The sequence below is a fragment of the Tasmannia lanceolata genome, unplaced genomic scaffold (genome assembly GCF_043159265.1).
Source record: "Tasmannia lanceolata isolate RefF3 unplaced genomic scaffold, GAP_Taslan_0.1 ptg000012l, whole genome shotgun sequence".
NCBI classification, from domain to species: Eukaryota; Viridiplantae; Streptophyta; class Magnoliopsida; order Canellales; family Winteraceae; genus Tasmannia; species Tasmannia lanceolata.
The window spans coordinates 14,070,001-14,077,500 of NW_027518689.1; positions in this window are offsets into that span (position 1 = coordinate 14,070,001).

Sequence of the window (7,500 nt, forward strand, 5' to 3'; positions counted from 1 at the left end):
CCATGGGGAAGGTCATGGAGGACCTTGGAAGCAAGCGCAAGACGAGAGCGAATCGAACAAGGGGCCTTGTGCCCATGGTCTTCGCAAGACTGCGTCCAAGGCGCCCGAAAGCCCAAGGGAACCCAAACCCGGCCGACACTTGCAATCGCACATGCTCTCTGCAACACACCATCAATGCCGCCCAACGGGGCCAGCACGAGCAGTCATCCGCGGTCCCCTGGCCCTGCGCACGTTTGTCTTTGAAACCGAGCATCAATGCCACAGAAAGTGCCGGGGCGCCAGCTGGAGCCATCATCCGCGTTGCCATGGCTCGCTTGGCCTTGGCTTGCCAGTCCCCGACACGAGCAATCGCGCATTTTCTTTGCAACCGACCATCAATGCCGCCCAACGAGGCCAGCACGAGCAGTCATCCGCGGTCCCCTGGCCCTGCGCACGTTTGTCTTTGAAACCGAGCATCAATGCCACAGAAAGTGCCGGGGCGCCAGCTGGAGCCATCATCCGACGTGCCATGGCTTTGGTCCCATGGTCTTCGCAACCGAGCATTCGTGACACCCGACGGGGCCAGGACACCAACCCTTCCGACACGAGCATTCGCGCATGTTCTTTGGCCACACAACGGCGCCAGCACGAGCAAAATCATCAGCGGTGCGGTGGCCTTGCACGGCCTTTTGTCTTTGGAACCAACCATCAGTGCCACGGGAAGTGCCGGAGTCCCGGCATCCGCGGTGCCAAGTCATTGCGCCCTTGGTCTCTGCAGCGGGGCATGCCGGGCACTCCCAACCATTGCAAGCAAGCAAGCAAGCAAGAAAGAAAGTAAGTAAGTAAGTATTACATATAGGGGCGGGACATGCGGGGAGATCTGCGAAACGTGCACTACGGGGCACACGCGTACCTACCGGGGCATACCGACCCCTATTGGGGCACACGTGTGCATATCGGGGCATACCGGGCCTATCAGGGCACACGCGTACATACCGGGGCATACCGAGCCCTACTGGGGAACACGTGCGCATATCGGGGCGTACCAAGCCTATCGGGGCATTCGCATGTATCCCAAGGCATACCGAGTCTATCCGGGCATACGCGTTCATACCGGGGCGTAACGGGCCTATCGGGGCATACTTGGACATATCCGGGCAAAAAATGCCCAAAACTTGCGCAACCTTGGCAACCGTGGTCCATTCCTCTCTATATGCCTAGCCCTGGCAACCGTGGTCCATTCCTCACTATATGCCATGGCCTTGTGCCCATGGTCTTCACAAGACAGCATCCAAGGCGCCTATCCGGGCAAAAACGCCCTAACCCTTCCGACACGAGCATTCGCGCATGTTCTTTGGCCACACAACGGCGCCAGCACGAGCAAAATCATCAGCGGTGCGGTGGCCTTGCACGGCCTTTTGTCTTTGGAACCAACCATCAGTGCCACAGGAAGTGCCGGAGTCCCGGCATCCGCGGTGCCAAGTCATTGCGCCCTTGGTCTCTGCAGCGGGGCATGCCGGGCACTCCCAACCATTGCAAGCAAGCAAGCAAGCAAGAAAGAAAGAAAGTAAGTAAGTAAGTATTACATATAGGGGCGGGACATGCGGGGAGATCTGCGAAACGTGCACTACGGGGCACACGCGTACCTACCGGGGCATACCGACCCCTATTGGGGCACACGTGTGCATATCGGGGCATACCGGGCCTATCAGGGCACACGCGTACATACCGGGGCATACCGAGCCCTACTGGGGCACACGTGCGCATATCGGGGCGTACCAAGCCTATCGGGGCATTCGCATGTATCCCAAGGCATACCGAGTCTATCCGGGCATACGCGTTCATACCGGGGCGTAACGGGCCTATCGGGGCATACTTGGACATATCCGGGCAAAAAATGCCCAAAACTTGCGCAACCTTGGCAACCGTGGTCCATTCCTCTCTATATGCCTAGCCCTGGCAACCGTGGTCCATTCCTCACTATATGCCATGGCCTTGTGCCCAAGGCGCCTATCCGGGCAAAAACGCCCTAACCCTTCCGACACGAGCATTCGCGCATGTTCTTTGGCCACACAACGGCGCCAGCACGAGCAAAATCATCAGCGGTGCGGTGGCCTTGCACGGCCTTTTGTCTTTGGAACCAACCATCAGTGCCACAGGAAGTGCCGGAGTCCCGGCATCCGCGGTGCCAAGTCATTGCGCCCTTGGTCTCTGCAGCGGGGCATGCCGGGCACTCCCAACCATTGCAAGCAAGCAAGCAAGCAAGAAAGAAAGAAAGTAAGTAAGTAAGTATTACATATAGGGGCGGGACATGCGGGGAGATCTGCGAAACGTGCACTACGGGGCACACGCGTACCTACCGGGGCATACCGACCCCTATTGGGGCACACGTGTGCATATCGGGGCATACCGGGCCTATCAGGGCACACGCGTACATACCGGGGCATACCGAGCCCTACTGGGGCACACGTGCGCATATCGGGGCGTACCAAGCCTATCGGGGCATTCGCATGTATCCCAAGGCATACCGAGTCTATCCGGGCATACGCGTTCATACCGGGGCGTAACGGGCCTATCGGGGCATACTTGGACATATCCGGGCAAAAAATGCCCAAAACTTGCGCAACCTTGGCAACCGTGGTCCATTCCTCTCTATATGCCTAGCCCTGGCAACCGTGGTCCATTCCTCACTATATGCCATGGCCTTGTGCCCATGGTCTTCACAAGACAGCATCCAAGGCGCCTATCCGGGCAAAAACGCCCTAACCCTTCCGACACGAGCATTCGCGCATGTTCTTTGGCCACACAACGGCGCCAGCACGAGCAAAATCATCAGCGGTGCGGTGGCCTTGCACGGCCTTTTGTCTTTGGAACCAACCATCAGTGCCACAGGAAGTGCCGGAGTCCCGGCATCCGCGGTGCCAAGTCATTGCGCCCTTGGTCTCTGCAGCGGGGCATGCCGGGCACTCCCAACCATTGCAAGCAAGCAAGCAAGCAAGAAAGAAAGAAAGTAAGTAAGTAAGTATTACATATAGGGGCGGGACATGCGGGGAGATCTGCGAAACGTGCACTACGGGGCACACGCGTACCTACCGGGGCATACCGACCCCTATTGGGGCACACGTGTGCATATCGGGGCATACCGGGCCTATCAGGGCACACGCGTACATACCGGGGCATACCGAGCCCTACTGGGGCACACGTGCGCATATCGGGGCGTACCAAGCCTATCGGGGCATTCGCATGTATCCCAAGGCATACCGAGTCTATCCGGGCATACGCGTTCATACCGGGGCGTAACGGGCCTATCGGGGCATACTTGGACATATCCGGGCAAAAAATGCCCAAAACTTGCGCAACCTTGGCAACCGTGGTCCATTCCTCTCTATATGCCTAGCCCTGGCAACCGTGGTCCATTCCTCACTATATGCCATGGCCTTGTGCCCATGGTCTTCACAAGACAGCATCCAAGGCGCCTATCCGGGCAAAAACGCCCTAACCCTTCCGACACGAGCATTCGCGCATGTTCTTTGGCCACACAACGGCGCCAGCACGAGCAAAATCATCAGCGGTGCGGTGGCCTTGCACGGCCTTTTGTCTTTGGAACCAACCATCAGTGCCACAGGAAGTGCCGGAGTCCCGGCATCCGCGGTGCCAAGTCATTGCGCCCTTGGTCTCTGCAGCGGGGCATGCCGGGCACTCCCAACCATTGCAAGCAAGCAAGCAAGCAAGAAAGAAAGAAAGTAAGTAAGTAAGTATTACATATAGGGGCGGGACATGCGGGGAGATCTGCGAAACGTGCACTACGGGGCACACGCGTACCTACCGGGGCATACCGACCCCTATTGGGGCACACGTGTGCATATCGGGGCATACCGGGCCTATCAGGGCACACGCGTACATACCGGGGCATACCGAGCCCTACTGGGGCACAGGTGCGCATATCGGGGCGTACCAAGCCTATCGGGGCATTCGCATGTATCCCAAGGCATACCGAGTCTATCCGGGCATACGCGTTCATACCGGGGCGTAACGGGCCTATCGGGGCATACTTGGACATATCCGGGCAAAAAATGCCCAAAACTTGCGCAACCTTGGCAACCGTGGTCCATTCCTCTCTATAGCCCTAGCCCTGGCAACCGTGGTCCATTCCTCACTATATGCCATGGCCTTGTGCCCATGGTCTTCACAAGACAGCATCCAAGGCGCCTATCCGGGCAAAAACGCCCTAACCCTTCCGACACGAGCATTCGCACATGTTCTTTGGCCACACAACGGCGCCAGCACGAGCAAAATCATCAGCGGTGCGGTGGCCTTGCACGGCCTTTTGTCTTTGGAACCAACCATCAGTGCCACAGGAAGTGCCGGAGTCCCGGCATCCGCGGTGCCAAGTCATTGCGCCCTTGGTCTCTGCAGCGGGGCATGCCGGGCACTCCCAACCATTGCAAGCAAGCAAGCAAGCAAGCAAGAAAGAAAGAAAGTAAGTAAGTATTACATATAGGGGCGGGACATGCGGGGAGATCTGCGAAACGTGCACTACGGGGCACACGCGTACCTACCGGGGCATACCGACCCCTATTGGGGCACACGTGTGCATATCGGGGCATACCGGGCCTATCAGGGCACACGCGTACATACCGGGGCATACCGAGCCCTACTGGGGCACACGTGCGCATATCGGGGCGTACCAAGCCTATCGGGGCATTCGCATGTATCCCAAGGCATACCGAGTCTATCCGGGCATACGCGTTCATACCGGGGCGTAACGGGCCTATCGGGGCATACTTGGACATATCCGGGCAAAAAATGCCCAAAACTTGCGCAACCTTGGCAACCGTGGTCCATTCCTCTCTATATGCCTAGCCCTGGCAACCGTGGTCCATTCCTCACTATATGCCATGGCCTTGTGCCCATGGTCTTCACAAGACAGCATCCAAGGCGCCTGAAAGGCCAAGGGAGCCCAACCCAGCAATGCCCAGCCAAGGCCAGGCATTCCAGTGCCTACCCGGGCAAAAACGCCCAAAGCATGCCCCATTCCTTAGCCTATCCAGGCAAAAACGCCCGAAACCAGCCCATTCCAGTGCCTATCCGGGCAAAAACGCCCAAAGCATGCCCATTCCTTAGCCTGTCCAGGCAAAAACGCCCAAAAACAGCACATTCCAGTGCCTATCCGGGCAAAAACGCCCTAAACCTGCGCATTCCAGCGCCCCGCAGCATGCCACCCTCCTATAGGGTTTGCGCAACCAACCCGCCTAACCACCAGTGGCAACCAAAGGTGCTGTTAGCGACGACTTCTGAAGACGCAACGAGACGCGACGGGTTTGCGCCCAGACGCGACGAGACGATGCGGGATCTGCGCCCAACCATGCCTACACTCGCCGACTTGTTGCGGGAGCTGCTTGCCCAAGCATGCCTAGCGTGCAAGGCCTGCGTGCCCAAGGTCTGTGTGCAAGGCTAGTGCCCAAGGCTAGTGCGCAAGGCTAGTGCCCAAGGCTAGTGAGCAAGGCCTGGGTGCAAGGCTAGTGTGCAAGGCTTGTATGCAAGGCTAGTGTGCAAGGCTGCTGTGCAAGGCTTGTGGGCAAGGCTGGTGCGCAAGGCTAGTGCCCAAGGGTTGTGCCCAAGGCTAGTGCCCAAGGCTAGTGCCCAAGGCTAGTGCCCAAGGCTAGTGCGCAAGGCTCGTGCCCAAGGCTAGTTCGCAAGGCTTGTGTGCAAGGCTAGTGCGATGGGCCAGTGCCCAAGGCTTGTGAGCAAGGCTTGTATGCATGGCTTGTGTGCAAGGCTTGTGTGCATGGCTTGTGCGCAAGGCTTGTGTCCAAGGCTTTTGTGCAAGGCTCGTGCGCAAGGCTAGTGTGCAAGGCTTGTGCGCATTGGCAGGTAGCCCACCACCATGCACGATCCAAATGCCACTCACGCGACAACACGGTGCCAAGCCGGGCATGGTGTGCACTCAAAACTAACCAACGGACAGAGGTCATGCGTCATGGGGGGGATCTAGCAAGGCCATGGGGAAGGTCATGGAGGACCTTGGAAGCAAGCGCAAGACGAGAGCGAATCGAACAAGGGGCCAGGACGGGGCCTTGTGCCCATGGTCTTCGCAAGACAGCGTCCAAGGCGCCCGAAAGCCCAAGGGAACCCAAACCCGGCCGACACTTGCAATCGCACATGCTCTCTGCAACACACCATCAATGCCGCCCAACGGGGCCAGCACGAGCAGTCATCTGCGGTCCCCTGGCCCTGCGCACGTTTGTCTTTGAAACCGAGCATCAATGCCACAGAAAGTGCCGGGGCGCCAACTGGAGCCATCATCCGCGTTGCCATGGCTCGCTTGGCCTTGGCTTGCCAGGCCCCGACACGAGCAATCGCGCATTTTCTTTGCAACCGACCATCAATGCCGCCCAACGGGGCCAGCACGAGCAGTCATCCGCGGTCCCCTGGCCCTGCGCACGTTTGTCTTTGAAACCGAGCATCAATGCCACAGAAAGTGCCGGGGCGCCAGCTGGAGCCATCATCCGCGTTGCCATGGCTCGCTTGGCCTTGGCTTGCCAGTCCCCGACACGAGCAATCGCGCATTTTCTTTGCAACCGACCATCAATGCCGCCCAACGAGGCCAGCACGAGCAGTCATCTGCGGTCCCCTGGCCCTGCGCACGTTTGTCTTTGAAACCGAGCATCAATGCCACAGAAAGTGCCGGGGCGCCAGCTGGAGCCATCATCCGACGTGCCATGGCTTTGGTCCCATGGTCTTCGCAACCGAGCATTCGTGACACCCGACGGGGCCAGGACACCAACCCTTCCGACACGAGCATTCGCGCATGTTCTTTGGCCACACAAAGGCGCCAGCACGAGCAAAATCATCCGCGGTGCGGTGGCCTTGCACGGCCTTTTGTCTTTGGAACCAACCATCAGTGCCACGGGAAGTGCCGGAGTCCCGGCATCCGCGGTGCCAAGTCATTGCGCCCTTGGTCTCTGCAGCGGGGCATGCCGGGCACTCCCAACCATTGCAAGAAAGCAAGCAAGCAAGAAAGAAAGTAAGTAAGTAAGTAAGTATTACATATAGGGGCGGGACATGCGGGGAGATCAGCGAAACGTGCATTACGGGGCACACGCGTACCTACCGGGGCATACCGACCCCTATTGGGGCACACGTGTGCATCTCGGGGCATACCGGGCCTATCGGGGCACACGCGTACATACCGGGGCATACCGAGCCCTACTGGGGCACACGTGCGCATCGGGGCGTACCAAGCCTATCGGGGCATACGCATGTATCCCAAGGCATACCGAGTCTATCCGGGCATACGCGTTCATACCGGGGCGTAACGGGCCTATCGGGGCATACTTGGACATATCCGGGCAAAAAATGCCCAAAACTTGCGCAACCTTGGCAACCGTGGTCCATTCCTCTCTATATGCCTAGCCTTGGCAACCGTGGTCCATTCCTCACTATATGCCATGGCCTTGTGCCCATGGTCTTCCCAAGACAGCGTCCAAGGCGCCCGGAAGGCCAAGGGAGCCCAACCCA